Raw genomic sequence first — 15,806 nt, 5'->3', positions numbered from 1 at the left:
AGAGGGAGTCTCTCCTACCCTTGTCTAGAGCGACTTTGCGTATGGGGCGTATGCCCCAAATATTCAAAGCGTTCGCCCTTATTCATAGACTTTAGTATGATTCCTATAAATCGACTGTCAAGTCTCTTATCACTTCACTCTCTTACTTCATTCCATTCAAATCACTTCAATCTAAATCATTCATTTCTTTTGCCTCCATCACTTTCTTTTCAGCCCAGTGGGCTGAACTACGAAAGCTTTGATTTCCTCATTTCGCAATGAGGGTATGTAGGCAGGAGAACCCAGTTTCTTCACAAGCTACCTTATTTATTAACCAATCATTCTTCATTCATTCAATCAATTCCATCTTTTTGAGATCAATCATACTTCTCCTTGGATTCCATTCACATCCTTTTAGGACGCCTAATGAACAGTCCGTCTTGTGAATCAAGAGTTGTTTGTACTATGTAACAAACACTTAATTCCTTTGTTTTTGGTTATTCCACTACAGTGATACCATGCCTTGGGCCCCTCACTTGTAGGTTTACCTTTACTCTTCGGTTCAGAGTTTATTCCTTCATGGATTCGAGATAATTCTTCTCTTTGATCTCAAATTGTTTGTACCCCAGCAAGTGATACATTCTCCTTTGCACCCAACAATACTTTCTTGTGGGTCTTATTCTCATCCTTTTAGGACGCTTAATGAAAAGTCCGTCTTGTGAACCAAGAGTTGTTCGCGCTATGCATTCGAACACTTAATTCATTCTTTTTTCGGTTATTCCAACACGATGTTGTAAGCCCTCACGTGTTGGTTCATACCAGTTTTGCTCTTGAGTTTGAAGCCAGTTATATTTGTGAGCTCCCTCGATACCATTCTGTTGGTGCAAGTCATAATCTTCATCACTGTATATATCCCTTTCTTTCTTTTCGTAGTTCTGAACTACGATTGCCCTGATTTTCTCATTACAGAATGAGAATACGTAGGTACGAGGATGCGAATCCTTGGCGAGCATACTTCTAATTATTTCTCCTTCGCCTTAAGGAATCATTCATATCTTTCATAATCCATTATCTACCTTCGATCATAAACCGTCCACCTAGTGACATATTATACCTTTGACATTGAGATAACTTTCTTTGGGAATTCCATATATACCCTTTTAGGACGCCTAATGAATAGTCCGCTTTTGCACCTAGAGTTGTTCGCGCTATGCAGTCGAACACTTAATTCCTTCTTTTTTGGCCAACCATATAGTGATATGATGTCTTATACCCCTCACTTGTGGTTCATGCCACCTTTCCCTCTATGGTACAAATTCTATGTCTCCTATGGATTCCAATACACTTTCATCTTTCGATTTCAAACAATACCTCTTCAATCACTTGTCACCAATTATTCAAATTCTGTGACTTTGGTCACTTCACTTTATCCATCTCCATGATACATTCATATTCTACCTTCATTCACTCCATGTGATATACCTATTCTTTGAGCCAAATACACTATACCTTTGTGCTCCATCTTGTACCTTTTTGTGAACCAAGAGACGATTTGTTTGTCTTGTCAGACCTTGTAGCTTAGACAAACATCTCCTTACTTATTTTGCAGCCGCATTTAGGCAACCCTTTCTTTTCGGTTATTCCAACACGGTGTTGTAAGCCCTCACGTGTTGGTTCATACCAATTTTACTCTTGGGTTCATATTTTCATCCCTTGATTGGAGTTCAAACAACATTATTCTTTGGTTCAGACCATACCTTTGCTCACACTCCTTTCCACCTCCTACCATTAGTTCTCTAAACTACGGAGCTCTGAATTCCTCATTGCACTATGAGGATACGTAGGCATGAGGGCCCTAATCCTCACCGAGCACTTTATCAATTTCTCTTCCTTTTCCCATTCTTTGCGAGTAATTTTAGATATAACACCTATTCGAGCGAGAACAATCCCAACGGTTCCCATGGAGTACCATGGATGTTTGGGGTGATAATAACTTCCCCTTGCATAACTGACTTCCTTACCCAGTATATCTCTTTCCCCCGGGTTTTATCGATGTTTTCCCTTCCCTCTAGGGATAAATAAAGTTCGATGGTGACTTTGTTGTATGTTCGAGCGTGCGATACATTCGGGTGTATTTCCGCTAGCTTCAATATCATCATACCATGATAGGAAATGAGATTTGGAGCATTGTAGGATGATTTTAGGTCAAATTCATGAGCGGATCAAGTGCCTTGAAAGTTGAAAAATCATGACCAAACCAAGTACTTGTAACATTGATTGAATGGATGTTTAAATGATGGATTTTGATTGTGATGGACTTGACATGATGTTGATTGAGTGGTGGGGTGATCGGATGATCAAAATGAAGCAAGGTCAATGATCAATGGATTCCTAAATTAGGGTTTCTTGAGCCATAAGTTTCCTCAATAACCAAGGTTAGATGAATTAGGGTTTGATGATGCAAGGGTCATATCGAGATGTTTAAAATGTATGGGGAATGAACAAACTTTGGATTTGAGGGGTCCTCAATGGCATGGTCAAGATCCATGATGAATCATGACTTGTACAAGCCAAATGAGGTCAAGAGGTGGGGTTTAGGTCCTTGGGTGACCAGATGAATCTTGAAGCTTCTTCAAAGGGGAATCACCACCCAAATTGGGTTTAGGGAGTAAGTGAGATGCCTTGAGTGATCCTCCAAGCTTTGTTGGATGCTTGAGGATGAGATTAAGGTTAAAGTGTCTTGGGCACACCTCAACATGGCCAAAGGATCTTAAAGCTTCACAGGTGAATCACATGCCTTGGGTTTGTGGATTCTTGTGAATTATTAAGTATAGATACATATGAGATGGCATGTATGGGATGTATGCTCATGGGTTAGGGTTTAAGAAGGTGATATTGGGTAGGGTAAATTTGAGGGTATGACAGTTGCCCCTATTTAATCATCTCGTACCTGAAGGTATGGATAACAACGACTTCCAATACGTTTATGGTAGAAGGGGATTAAATACTAATAGGAGTAATTGGAAATTTTCCCTACTGGGGATGATATTGATATGAGTTGATTTGCTGGGGATTATGTATGATGATTATGCATGCAATACAATGTATGCAACACAATGTATGTAAGATAAGTATCTTTTCAAGGAGGAAAGTTCGATGTCAAAACTCCAAGAAAACGGAGGGAAGAAAACTCCGTTGGGGAATGAGAATCTTGGTGAAAGAAAAAGGACTGCCCCTAGCAAAGGCTGGGGGGAAAACAAAGGTAATTTCTAACATCGACTGGAACACCTAACTCTGATGGGGAAATATAGATTCAAAGACAATTCTTAGCAACAGATGGGATACCTGACATCTACTGAGGATCAACCACGTGAATTCAGCGACGATTCTTAGCAACGACTAGAATACCTGACTCAGTGGGAAATATCAAATGAGTTAAAATGATGACTCCTAGCAACAACTGGAACATCTGACTCAGCTGGAGAGAAATGACAAGGTGCGGTGACGATTTGGAGCAACGACTATAATACTCGACTTTGTGGGGAAAAAAGTCGTTCAGTGACGATTCTCAGTGAAGGATGGAATACTTGACTTGACTGGGGATGAACTTCCCAAGAAGGTACAGTGACGATTCTTAGCAACAACTAGAATACCTGACTCTGCTGAGGAAAATACAAAAGTTCAGTGATGATTCCTAGAAACAACTAGAATAGCTGACATCTACTGGGGGTAATTAAATAGTTCGAAGACAATTCCTAGCACCGGATAGAAATACATGACTCGGTCTGAGGAGGACTTGAGAATCCAGTGATGATTCTCAGCAACAGCTGAAATACCTGACTTTAGCTGGGGAAGAGAGCATATCAGTGACGGTTCCTTGTAAAGATTAGAATACCTGACTTATGCTGGGGAAAGAATTTCAAATATGATTCTCAGCAAAGGCTATGAATATATGACTCGGCTTGGGGAATGTGCCCAAAATTCCTCTTGTCTGAAAAAGGAAAGTTCAATGACAAATCTCAACAACGGCTAAGAATAACTGACTTTGGTCGGGGACAGATGAAAATATGGTGATGACTCTCAAGGGATAAAAGAAGTACAATGATAATTTTTAGAGACAACTAGAATACATGACTCTTTTGGGGAAACTTGAAAGGAAACAAAATAGTTCAGTGACGATTCATAATGACTGGAATGCCTGATTCTGCTTTGGGAAATATCTTGAGAATGAGTGTTGACTCTACTGGGGAAAATCCCCAACAACAGTTGGGAAATTATGGGTTTCGATAAATCAATTTGAGTATAAGTTGAGGAGTGAATTTCAAAAATACTTATGATACAATGTTATGTATGCAAGATGTCGATGCATCTTCGGGTTTATGTATGGGATTGTGCGAATGCAAGTTTTGCAAGTTGTGCCAAGTATGGTTGGGCTTTGCGGGGGAACATGTTTTGAGGAATGCCAACGGTGATTAGGCTTAAAATTTGTTTGGGGAAAGTGTACTAAATTCTCGTCATCGGAAAACTGGAATTTCTGACATCCAAGAAGGCACTAGGTGAAATGACTGAGGATTTTTACCGGGGAATTTTTGATTGGGCCAAGTCCAAGGGACTGCACGGTGTTTATGTGTTGAGGATACCAAGTGCATTTTTGGTTACCTTCAGATACTTTTGAAACAGAAGTAATTCGATGTTTTCCCTTAAAAGTTTTTTTAGTAAAAGTTGTTTTTACGGAAAAAATTCCAATGTGATATCAATTTAAGAAAAAGCCACATTTCTCAAACAAAGCAGAAAAAGTAAAATATTGAGCAATATGAGTGAACTGATTTTATTGATAAATGGTTCCAAAAATGAGTGATTTGTACAAGGAAAGCAATTCCTATAAGAGATGATTGCAAAAAGAAATTGAAAAACTATAATGGCAATGAAATATCTCAGATTTCCACCAAATTCTAGCTCTGTTATAGCCCTTATATCTTCGACTGTCCTTTGATTTAACTTCAGAAGGAGAGTGGCTGGATTGACCTGTTGGGGAGCAACTAGATTGACTCGCTGAGGAGGGAAGAAAGATTCTTTGTGGGATGCATGCTCTCGCTTTTATGAATTCCTAGTTTTTGCCTAGACCACCCTTTCGATTTTTCAATCTATCGGGATACCCATTTTTGCATAAGTCGCCCTTTCGGGTTTTCAACTTATCGGGATTCTTCTCCTTTTTTTAAGCATGGTATTTTGTGATTGCATCTGTGTTCACTTGGGATGGAAGATCTTCACCATTCATAGTTGAAAGGATTAAGGGTCCTCCAAAGAAGACCTTTCTTGCAATATATGGGCATTCATAGTTTGGCGTCCGTTTTCCCCTTGGATCAGTGCGAATTGGCATAATCTTCTTCAACACGAGGTCTTTGGCCTTGAGGATGCGAGGAAAAATCTTCTTGTATGGGCCTTTTTGATGCATTTTTGGTAAAGCTGGTTGTGGCAAATGGCTGTCAAGCACTCCTCATCAATGAGGTTCACTTGGTCAAACCGGGCTTGCACCCACTCAACTTCGTCAAGCTTGACGTCGGTCAAAATCCTTTAAGAAGGAATCTCTACTTCAATAAGAAGGACTGCATCCATTCCATACACTATAGACAAAGGAGTTTCCCCAATGGAGGTTCATATTGAGGTGAGATAGCCATGTAATGCAAATGGGAGCATTTTGTGCCAATCTTTGTAGGTTTCCACCATTTTCTGCATGACCTTCTTGATGTTTTTGTTAGCCGCCTCAACATCGTCATTCATCCTAGGCCTATAAGGGGATGAGTTATGGTGTTAGATTTTGAAGCTTTGGCAAAGCTCTTTCATCATTTTGTTATTGAGGTTAGATCCATTATCAGTAATGATCTTGTTGGGAACCCCATAACGACAGATGATTTCTTTTCTTAAGAATCGAGCCACTAATTGTCTTGTGACGTCGGCATAGGAGACAACTTCCACCCATTTTGTGAAATAGTCAATGGCTACAAGGATGAAGTGGTGTCCATTCGAGGCAATTGACTCTGTACGTCCGTTCACATCAATGCCCCACATGGAAAAAGGCCAAGGTGATGTTAGTACATTGAGTGGCATTGGTGGCACATGGATCTTGTCGGCGTAGATTTGGCACTTATGGCATGTTTGGATGTGGCGATAACAGTTGACCTCCATAGTCATCCAATGATAACCGACTCTCAAGATTTTCTTTACCATGGTGTGTGCACTGGTGTGTGTCCCAAAGATCCCTCATGGATTTCCATTATGATTTGGTTTTTTTCTTGCTTGTTCACACATCTTGGTAAAACTGAATCATAATTTCTCTTATATAATAAGGTACATGATTAGAGGTCTTCCCGGTACAAGAGGAATCAAAATGGGAGGTTCTTGCAAATACTCCTTTATCTTCTCAAAAGCGTTTTGGCAATCGTCGTTCCAAATGACAGCTTGATCCTTTAGAAGTAGTTTGAATATCGGCTCATAAGTGGCCGTGAGGTGAGATATGAATCTATCTATGTATTTCAATCTACCTAGGAATCCTCATACTTCCTTCTCGGTTTTGGGTGCAGACATATCTTGTATGGCCTTCACTTTCTCGGGATCTACCTTAAAGCCATGTTGGCTAACGATAAAACCTAGCAGTTTGTCAGATCTTACCCCAAACATGCACTTGTTGGGATTAAGCCTCAATTTTAATTTCCTTAGGCATTCGAATCGCTTTTCAAGATTGATAAGATGCTCCTTTTTGGTTTGGTATTTAGCAATCATGTCATCAACATAGATCTCGATCTCTCTATGAATCATATCATGAAAGAGTGTGACCATGGCTCGTTGGTAAGTTGTGCCAACACTCTTTAGTCCGAAGGGCATAACCTTATAACAGAAGCTGACCCATGGGGTTATGAAAATGGTTTTCTCCATATCTTCTTGAAGCATTATGATCTGGTTGTTACCGGAGAAACCATTCATAAAGGAGAAAACATAGAATTGAGCGGTGTTGTCCACTAGCACATCAATGTGAGGTAGTGGGAAATCGTCTTTGGGACTTGCTCTATTCAGGTCTCTGTAATCTAGAGACATTCTTGCTTTGTCGTCCTTCTTTGGCATGGACATAATATTGGAAATCCATTGGGGGTAGTTGGAGACTTCTACAAAGCATGCGATGGACCACGATATCAGTATCGAGGCCTGACATGTCTTGGTACGACCATGCAAACACATCCCTGTAATCTTTTAAGAGATTGACCAACTTCGCCTTGACTTCTTCTTGTAGAGTCGAGCCTACTTTGACTTTTTTAGCTTCCTCGTTTGTTCCAAGGAAATTACTTCTCGAACATGGTTACTTCAGGTATTTCCAAAACGGTCCATTTGGTGGCTCCTCTTCCTTCAGCCTTTGGGCAGATCAAACCTTCTTCTTCTTCAACATCCTCTTCTAGGGCACATATATGGCCATCTACAAGGTGTCTGATGCTTGATAAGTAATTTGATAGAGGGAGCACTTGTCCCTTCACAACTATTGCATTGGCTTCTTCAAGTCTTGGGAGTTAAATCCCAATCTAGACCAATCCTTGTTGTTCGGAAGCTCAAGCATTCTTCCCCATTCTACAGGGTGTCCACTCCTTATGACAGTCAAAGCATCTTTGAGGGGGGCCATTAGAAATTCAGCATTCTTCAATTCATCCCTTATAAGGCAAAAAAATTCAATATTGACAATTTCAAATGACTGAAATGGGATTTTCTTCATTTCTCCCTCTCATTCGATGTATCAGAATGACGCTAGGTGACTTACCTTGATATCTTCTTCACCTTCGAAGATTACTAGTTTGTTTCTAACAAAAAATTTCAGCCTTTGGTGGAGCGTTGAAGTAACGGCTCCGACCGAATGAATCCATGGTTGCCTAAGTAAGCAACTATAAGCTGGGTGTATGTCCATCACAAAGAAGGTAATGGAGAAAGTTTGGGGGCCAAATTTGATAGGAAGATCTACTTCACCAATCACTGTCCTTCTCGACCCATCAAATGCCCTTACTATAAGCTCACTCAATTTGATCATGAGTCCTTCAATGTTCAATTTTGCAAGAGAGCTCTTGGGCATCATGTTGAGAGAGAACTAGTATCCACCAAAACTCTTGATAGCACTGTGTCCACACACTCAATGGAGATGTGAAAATCTTTGTTATGATTTTTTCCCTTGGCGGGGAGCTCCTCATCACTGAATCCCAAGCTCAAACTGGTAGTTATGCTATTAACCACACCCTCGAATTAGCACACAGAGATCTCTTGCGGCACATAGGCAGCTTTTAGAAATTTGACCAAGGAATCACGGTGTGCTCCGGAACACATAAGTAGAGACAACATAAAGATCTTTGATGGAGTTTGTTTGAGTTGTTCAACCACTCGATAATCACTTCTCTTTGTGATGCGCAAGAACTCGTCTACCTCATTGGTTGGTAGAGATTCTTGCCTCTGCTGGGCATTATCAATTTGCTTGCCTTTGTCTTGGGCCGAAGGACCGCTATTACCAACTGGAGGAGATGTGGGTGCAAAGATTATGTCGCTTCTGGTGACCCCACCGATACCTGTTATGCTCACTATTGGGTCATCGAACTTTATAGGCTTTTCTTGCATCTTTTGGCCATGAATATAGACTGAGGAGTCGTACACCTGTGTAACTTCCTTTGTGTGATTATAGGGGAATGATGTCGGGACCGTTATCAACATTAGAGCAAAATGAGTTACTGAGAGAGTGATCTGGGAGAGGTTGTATGGAACTTATAAAGGTGGAACTTCATCGTATGGTATTTCGAGAGTCGATACTTCTCCAATTGTAGAGGGACGGTCTATCAAAAGAATCCATTGGTCTATCATATTCTGAATGGTGGTCTTCAAACTTTCACACTGTTGTGGGTTAATTAAACAATATTCACAAGTTGTTGTACAAACTGGAACTGTGTCACTTCTTATTAACACATTCTTGATTTCGATAATGGAGTTTTCAGTTCATCGAAAGAGGTTATCAGTCTTCTAACGCTGTCCATTTTTACCATATTCACACTTGTCTTGTTGTGCGGAGACATGGGATTTTTGTTTACATTTGGGCCGTTGGGTGTGAAGGGAATTACCTTATAGTCGATTAAGTCTTGCACCTTGTATTTCAAAGCTTTACAGTTTTCTATGTAATGTTCGGGAGCACCAGAGTGGAACTCGCAATGGGCATTCACATCATAGCCGGGGGGAAGAACCGTTGGGGATGGGCCCAACTCCCTCAGTTGTACAAGTGATCCCCTCAATAGGTATGGTAGAATGTGACTATATCGCATCGGAACTAGATCAAACCTTCTCTCAGGTTTCCTTTGTCCTTTTTGTTGTTGTTGTTGCTGATATTTATGGTAATTGATGTTATTGTTGAGGTTGATAACATTATTGTTGTTGGTGAGGTTGTTGATAGTGTTGTTGTTGTTACAATTGTTGCTGTTGAATTGGTATTGTAAAAGGTTGTTGTTGAGATTGTTAGACTGGGGCCACGAAGTCCACTTGTTGATATGGAACTCGGTATGTCACAGGTCTTGCTCGAATTACTACAGTATCATTAGTCTCCCCTTCCCTCTTCTTGCCATATGCGACGAAAGGTTTCTTTGCCACGCTAGAAGTACTTGCCGAATTCTGAATTTTACCCATTCTTATCATGTTCTCAATTCTCTTTTAAGCCAAGACCAAGTCAGAAAAGCATGAGGATGTTCTCCCTACCATCCTATCAATATATAAGCCTTGCAAGTTGCCCGTGAACATATCTATCAACTCTAGTTTAAGCAATAAAGATTGTACTCTGGCTGCGAGCTCTCTCCACCTCTGAGCATACTCCTTGAACGTTTCTTCAAACTTTTGTGTCAAATTCTACAATTGTGTGTGATTTGGCACCATATAAGTGTTGTACTGATAATGTTTAAGAAATGCTTCGATCATTTCTCTCCAGGTGTGGATATGGGTACCCTTAAGCTGCATGTACCACTCCAATGATGATCCACTTAGTGAATCTTGGAAACGTGCATCAAAAGTCGGTCGTCATCAGAGTAGGCGGCCATTTTCCGTCAATAGGCCCGAATGTGTGTTCTTGGATCGCTGGCACCTTTATATTTTTTAAAGTCGGGGGACCTTGAATTTTGCTGGAGTGACTACGCCAGGCACCAAACACATTTCGTCCACATCAAGACCTAATACGTTAGTACTTTCCGTCGCTCTTAGCTTCTCCTTGATGGCCTTTACTTTCTTCTCCACTTCGTTGGTCGTGGGACCAAAAACTTCGTACAGGGATGCAACCCTATGGCTGAAGAAAGCATCTTGGTGGTCGTCCACTTCGATGACAGGGGGATTAAGAGTAGCAGAAGGGACACTGTCGAATGTGCCTATATTAACTGGAGGGATTCCTTGGGGAGGAAGCACTGGATTCTCTACGATTGGAGGAATAGGAGGAGGATTGAAATCTAGAACGGGATTGGCAGCGTGAGCACGCTGATTTATCTCCTCTTGTATTTTGGCCATGATTTCCTAACCTCTAGCAACTGCTTGTATTGTCTCCATCATCTGCCCCATTTAGGAACTCACTTGAGACACCTCTTTTCGGAGCGCTACTTGGTTTTGTTCTAGTTGATCCATACGACTTGCTGATGTCGACACGTGTTATATCGGAAAGTCAATTTGGAGGTTCCGTTTCTGATCAAGGAAAATGGTGGACGAATGAGTTTTTTTTTATGTTTTTTGAAAGATGCAAATGATGCATGGATGTTTTTTTCGTTAATGCAAAGCTATTTAGTTATTCATGTTGTTTTATTACAAGAAATACTAATCAATTTACATTTGCAATCAAGAATAAAGGAAAGCACACAAAATGAATCACAAAAGCTTCATTCATCCTTTAAAGGGAAATCATATGAATTGCAAATACATGGGAATTGCAAAATAGAAGTGATTGAGACAAATAAGAAAACTAGATGTCGACCCTAAAAGTGACCCATTGAGACTTGCGGAGAGCCTCAATATCGGTGACGAGTTCGGCCATCGTCTTCTTGCAGACTTTGACGAAATGGTAGACCTCTTCAAGGGTGTTATTTGGGCACATGATTAAATCATCTTCCTTCAACTTATCAGGAAAGTCTTGGAGATCATAATTAGTTAGCACCATTATGTTGGCATATTTGTCCCTCCATTCGTTGTAGAGGGTTTAGAGGTTATGGATGGTTCCATCCCTTTGAGCAATAAAAGCTTCGGCTCCATGGCATCACTCTTCCCAATATCTGCACTGGTTTTGAAACTCCATGTATGCTTGATCGTAGATTCCCATCTTCAGATTTTTGATTTGATCGCAAACTCATCCTAAGTTGAACTGCTCGCGCAAGAGCCTTCAGTAAACCTTCTCCCTCTCTAGTTGTTCCTTAGCCAAGAGATCCTTACACTCCTTTAGAGTGGTCCTAAGCTCGAGGAGTTGGGCTTCGTAATCCTCCCTGGCTTCCCTCTTCATAACATTAGACCTCTGAACGGTCTTCTCAAGGTCCCTAATGGCTTGATACGCTTGATCAAACTTAGCATTATGAAAGTCTAGCTCAAAATTAGCTCCTTATAGAGCTCTACCAAGCCAAACTCTCTAGCCTTCGACTTCTCGGAGTCTCTTCTTTCTATCCGCGAACTTCTTACAGACTTGCTTACCCTTGTCTTCCAAGACATGGTTACGTTCCTTGGCACTGTTGAGTTGGACTCATAATTGAGTGTTTTCCAACACAAGCTCTTGTATCTTATCGATAAGCTAGTCCATGTCCTCTTGTAGTATAGGCTCGGGCTTGAGCATCAATGTGAATGAAGAATGGTAAAAAAGTAAAGGAATCTTGACAATCCTATCCCTCTTTTTTACCCACACAAAGTAGGGTTCCTTGGCTAGGATATTCTTCTTATCCCATTCTTGGTCAATCCGGACTATATTTGTCCAAGCTCTTCGCATTCTCTTCACGTCTGAATCGAGCAGATCTACGATATTGACGATGAAAGGTATAAAGTCTCCCTCCTCGGGAGGACTCAACATGGCGTATCCCAATTGTCTCTTGAGTAAAGCGGGGTTATAGTTTATACAAACTTACGTTCCTATTAAGGGTACGTTTGGGAACCCTCCACATCTTGAAATGACATCCTTTATTTCCCACTCTCTCTTTTACCAAAGGAATGAACTGGCAAAGAGAGATGCAAATTTTTTAGGCCACAACAGGTTGCTTTGAGAAAAGGCTCCACATTGAGGCATACGAGCCCTCATCCACAGGTGTAACAGTGGAGAACAACAAAGGAAAGTCCCTCATTTCTTCTCATGCCTTGTATGGAAGGTATGGTAGAAGTCAGCAAGAAGAAATGGCACCAGGTTCTTAGTTAGAAAGACTTTGACCGCCAAATGATCCACGAATTTGTCTACGTTTGGGAATATAACAACTCCATGAATCAAAAGTGCTAATGTTGCACTACAGAAGTCCGACATTTCTTCCTTAATCATCTCCCAAGCATGGGATTCAAGGAATCATTGAGTCAAACCCTTGGCGAAACCTTTAGAACCCCAATTATCCACTAGTTTGTTGGTGTTGATACCTAAGACGGTTGAGAGTTCGGTCAAGCAGAAAACTTCTTCCAATTTGGGGAAGGGATTGTATTCCTTTATAGATCAGTTGAGAAGTATCTCAATGTCTTCCAAGGTTGGAGAAATTTGGAAATTTGGGAAGGTGTAGCATCTCAGAGGGATGTCATAATATTGGGCCATTGTAGTGATTGCACGATAGTCAACTTTCTCGGTTAGAAGATCTACAATGTTACCAAAGTTGGCTCTGAATTTGTTGTCCTTGAGGGATAATATTCTTGAGCAAAGGACCTTCAAAGTGTTGATGTCTAGGCTCTTGAATTTGAAAGTGGAAGTTTTTTCCTTGTTGAGAGATCCATGACTGTGTTGGTAAAAAGTCTTATAATTCTATGTTGGAACAAACAAAATCCTTAAGAGCTTTGCTTGTTAGTTTAATGATGTGCGAATGAATGTATGAATAGATGATTGGCTTTTATTAATTTCTACGGAACTTAGGCACGGGTTTAAAGTCTGGGACCATCGTGACAAAGTGTGAGGTTTAATAATGACTGATTTTCAAACCAGGGTTCTCGCTTTACATGATCTAGGGCATTTGAGAAATTGGGTGTAAGACACTTCCCCTAGAGTCATGGACTCCCTTGACTGTCATCCACTTATGTCAATTTACTTACCAAGAAACTACTCCATCAAGGTAATCCACTCTAAGTGAGATATTTGTATTGACTGTTACGAGGAAGACACCTCGGGGACCTATACTATGCGACCACCGGTCTAGGCTGGCCATGGTTAAATGTTCTAAAAAGGGGTCTTAGGGTCACAGACTTTAATAAAGGAAAGAATGCTTACGCCGAAAGCACAATAATCATCAATCCCCTTAAAAGAGTCTACCACTAAGTGAGGTTCTCGTACGACCCTACAAGGGGAAGGCTCCCCGAGGACCCATACTACTCAACCTCTCATATCTCAAGAAAGCTCTCAGACTCGGGTGGAGAGTCTTTCATACAAGTTTTTTCAATGCAATCATTATTGTTACCAATCTTTCTTCGTCATAGAGCCATGGTTTCAGACCAACAGGCAAATAAAATATGTACATAAGTTAGTAATAAAACCAATATATACATAGAAAAAATAAATAAAGGATAAATCCCCACATACGCAAAAGAAAAACAACCCAAACTAGGCTAGAATTTCTTAGGGAAACCGGGTCCCCAATAGGGTCGCTAGTTGTCGCTACCGGGATTTCACGCAATAACGAAACCGGGACTGAACTAAAGGATGCCTCCTCAATCGAAGGAGAAGAGATAAAGCAAAACATAAGAGTCGCCACCAAAATTTATTTGGATTCCTTCTATGGGAGAGGAGACGGGAAATAGTCTATAAAACCCTGGAAAAAAAGAGATGCACACGGGTAGCGCAAAAAAGAGAACAAGGAATCGGTCTCACAATCAAGACTTGGGTTTGGACGTTGGTTACACAAGGGGAAGGTATTATCACTCCTCACGTCCATGGTACTCCATAGGAACCATTTGGGTTGTTTACATATGCGGGTATTTATCATGATTATTGTTTTATTTTCAAAAGAATGTGTAAAAGGTGTGTATAAAGAGTGATGGGACTCTGAGATTTTTATTATTTTGCTCGCCAAGGATTGTGGCCCTTGTGCCTACGTATCACTCATTGGGGATGAGGAATTAGAGCTCTGTAGTTCCAAGTAGAAAATGTTTGTGTGTTGGTTGATTTTACCTTCGAGAAAAGGGTTTTTGGGGTGGTTCCCTAACGCACAAAAATAAGGTTTATGGGTTGTGTCGTTTTTACCTTGAATAAGGGTTTATGAAAATAATTTGTGATTAGATTGCACTAAAGTCTATGGGCGGAGGTGAAAATTCTAGACAACAAGCCAAGCGTCTTGCGTCAGAAATAATCATAGTAAGGGTAGGAATGCTCCATTCTTACTCATTCTCCGCCACTTAAGGCTCATCACGCACAATACTAATCGTAGTTTTATTATGAAAATCCCGCTTGACGTTGAATCAAGGGTTTGTTTATTTGATTATGAAATTGGGTAATGCAACATGAATGCAAAGTAACCAACAAGAAAATAAAGGGTCTCATTGTAAGGTAGCCCAAGACAAAGCTTTGTGTGTGCATAAGTGACCTAAGCTAAACAAAGGATAACGGTCTTACAAACATGCCCCTCTAAGGTGGCGCCATGATGCCATTCTTACAACCGGTATGTAAGTACATATGAAATTCAAAATTCACAGAGTATCACAAAGATAATGGAAAAGGCCTCCAAGAAAAGGTCCTAGGATGAGATCCTCTAAGTCCAAATTGATTAAGTGGAAATAAATGTTTTTGGTCTTATTATTTTATCATGTTTTTGTTTTTTTAAATGTAATGATAACAATAAAGTAAAGACAAATAATAAACATGCATGATGAAGTTTATACAATGATGATGATGAGTACTTGAATGTAACTAACATTCAAGTAAAGGACAAAGTAACAATGATAATAACAATAACAAAAGGTTAGTGATAATCAAAGTTATTAAAGTTAAGTTAAGTGTGGTATTATGAACAATGGACTAACACTTGAGGATTATCTATCCTTAGGTAAATAGATTCAAAATATGGTGCATCGGGGGATAACTTATCACTGATACAAACTATGGAAGATGATCAATAGATCAACTTGCCATATATTTGTACCAATTAAAGTTATACAACCCCAAGCCCATATATGAATAGATTGATAGAAGGAAGACCATGCAAAACTCAATGTTGGAATATTAATGATTGATTAAGTTATTAAGTTAGCAAGTTATAAGATCAAGGTATAATATTAACAAAGAAATAATAGTTAGTGTATGATATAAACAAGTAAGTATAAGAGGTTAGTGGGTTAGTACAATCAAAAGAAATGACAATGTATCAGATGAAATCATAAGTTAGCAAATGTAAGCAAGGCTTCACCTACAACTCAAATGACCCAAGTTGGTTAAAATAGGGGCAACCTATCCATGCTTCAATCAACCCTAAACCAACCAACATCGTGACCAAAGTAGATACCATTAGCCAATGGATTCAAGACTTCACAAGTCCATAAAAAATATTCAAATGAGTTGAAACAAGAAAAAATTAAATACTAGAGACCGAAATAATAGGGGTTTATGTTGAACATTTTTTCAGAATAATAAAAATAATAAGGGT

Source organism: Lathyrus oleraceus, chromosome 3 (genome assembly GCF_024323335.1).
Source record: "Lathyrus oleraceus cultivar Zhongwan6 chromosome 3, CAAS_Psat_ZW6_1.0, whole genome shotgun sequence".
NCBI classification, from domain to species: domain Eukaryota; kingdom Viridiplantae; phylum Streptophyta; class Magnoliopsida; order Fabales; family Fabaceae; genus Lathyrus; species Lathyrus oleraceus.
The sequence above is the reverse complement of the archived record's forward strand: the minus strand, read 5'-3'. Positions refer to the sequence as shown.